Raw genomic sequence first — 2,756 nt, 5'->3', positions numbered from 1 at the left:
ACTATAAATAATTTCAGATAATTTATAAGAGCCTATATATACAATTACACAAGTCAAAAAATACAATTACAAAATTAATATAACTAAGGAGAGTAAGCATAAATAAATGTTTGTCTTTGCATAAATAAATACATTTTCCATAAAAATAGATGAGGAGGATAAACAAATAAAACTTTCATTACGTAACCATTTAAGTATCAAACTTAAATAATATTGGTTCAATATCTACAAATGATAGAAGCCATTTTTTAAGATGTTTTAAAAATACATTTAACGAATTTTCATTTCTGATTGTTTGTGGTAACAGATTGAACATTCTTGGTGCCATATAGAAAAATGTCTTTGTAAAAAAGGTATTAAAAGGTTTTGGTACTAATAAATCGTTTGCGTTTCGTAGCTTTAATTTATATTCATTTGTAGGCTTATAGTTTTGGCTTCTCATAAAGAAAATTTTTAGGACTTTAAATAAAAACAAGTATCTTAAAGGTAGTATATTCAAGCATAAAAGCAATGGATATGATGATTCAGTTTTCGTTTTATTCATAATTATTCTTATAAAGTGCTTCTGCGTAGTAATTAAAGTTTCTAAATTTGAGATGTACGTCCCTCCCCAACACGAAATTGCATATTCCAGTCTACTGTTAACTAGGGAAAAATATAACATTCTTAAGAGCTTTTTATCACAAACATTTTTCAAAAAATAGAATATTCTTATGACATTATTAAGTTTTTGTTTTAATTTTGATATATGAGTTTTCCAACTTAAATTCCTATCCAGCCATAACCCCAAATACTTCAGGGATTCTTCCTCTAAAACTAAACTACAATCTTTATTACATTGAACATTACTGTTAATACAATCTAGACATTTGTAAATAATTTTATTTGAAAAATGTGCCCGTCCTTTTAAAGAAAAATTTATATATTTAGTTTTTTGTGGGCTTAAAATCATATTATTTACAGCAAACCACCACCTCAATTTCTTTAAATCTAAATTTATTTTTTCCTCGATCTCTTCCCATGAATTCTCAACGTAGCACAAAGCGGTATCATCAGCAAATGCAGTCACTCTACCACAAAAATTGCCGTTACACAAATCGTTTACATAAATCAAAAACAAGGCTGTGCCCAAAACTGACCCTTGGGGTACTCCATATTTAATTTCACCTAATTGACTTATACTGTCACTGACTTTAACACACTGCTTCCTCCCCGACAAATAACTATTGAACCATCTGTATGCAGTTCCTCGTATTCCGCAATCATATAATTTATTTAAGAGAATTTCATGGTCCACTGTGTCGAACGCTTTTGTAATGTCTAGAAATAGTCCTGAAACTTTTTTCCCATTGTTGATCCCATTGCCCACTTTATCCATGAATTCAAGCATTTATAAAGCATTTATTAATATTTTCAACATTAATTAAAATTCTTTTTGTTTGTAATTTTACAAACTGAGATTTTATTCATAAATCTAATATTATTATTGATATTTATATCCGTAAAGATGATTTTGTAACTTTGAAATCAGAGTATAATATTGGGTGTATTATGAAATAAGTAGTTAATTTTATTTTACTGTTAACATTGAATGTCAAAGATTGAATCATTTTTAAATTATGACCTGTTTCCTCACAGTTAGTTAACCTTCTAACTTTATTGCAATATAATGAACTCAACTAAATTTTTATTTAGTAATATTGAATTATTTAGCATTTATATTAAAAAAATTATACTTAAACTTGAAGTTTACAGAGTTCAGTTAACTCTAATACTAAATTCATCCAAGGATTGTTTTTCTTTTTTGCTTTGAAATTCTATAACAGATCTATCACAACTGTCTGAAGAATCAATGTGTTTAATTTATCCCTAGTGTAGTTTCGGTAAATTATTAAAATACTAATTTAATTTTACAAATAGAAGACACTGAACAGTACCTGGAGCAGAACCAAGACTCTGACGTCTTACAGCAAGAGAAGTGAAGGAGAATGGAAGAATATATGACTGCCAACTGAACTAAGGGGTCTGGAGATAATTTTATCTGGACTACTGGTCAGGAAAAGGAAGTGATAAGAAACCACAAGTTGCTGTAGCCATTGCTTGGCCGTGCTTCCCAGCACCCAACTCAATGTCTGGCTTATCACCAACTGTCAAAATCCCAGTTCAATAACAACCCTTTTGTTGGAACACTCTCTTGGGAGGGAATTGAAGAACACTATTACTAAAGAGAAACTCATCCACAGAGTTGGAGGATAAATTAAATGAATTAAGTCTTAAACCTAGTACATAAGGAAATTAGAACCCCCTAATATATTGATAAATTCATATCAAATGTGATACATATATATATAAGGGTAAAAGTGAAAACAAGCCCTTTCCTTTCTTCACTTTTAGTGCTTTGTATAAATATCTTCGGGATTCAGAACTGATAGAAATAACTTTTTGGGATTTTCGTATTGATTATATAGCAAATATAATAATGCAGATACTTATTGTGTTCAATGGAACTAAATTTTAGATCTCAGAAACTATTTATTTCATGACAAAATATAATTTTATATGACCAAATTGTTATAGGAAATAAAAATTTGTTTTTGTTATTGTGAATTTAAATAACATTTTCTAGTACGCATTCTTAAAAATTTCTTAGAGAACATTCCGTATCTTATTGTTTGGGTTTGATCACATTTTGAGTATTTTTGATTAGATTTTATCATTTTTTAGATATAATTTATTAAATGTTTGGACCATTGAAT

Source organism: Homalodisca vitripennis, chromosome 3 (assembly GCF_021130785.1).
Source record: "Homalodisca vitripennis isolate AUS2020 chromosome 3, UT_GWSS_2.1, whole genome shotgun sequence".
Taxonomy (NCBI): domain Eukaryota; kingdom Metazoa; phylum Arthropoda; class Insecta; order Hemiptera; family Cicadellidae; genus Homalodisca; species Homalodisca vitripennis.
This window is presented reverse-complemented; position numbering follows the sequence as displayed.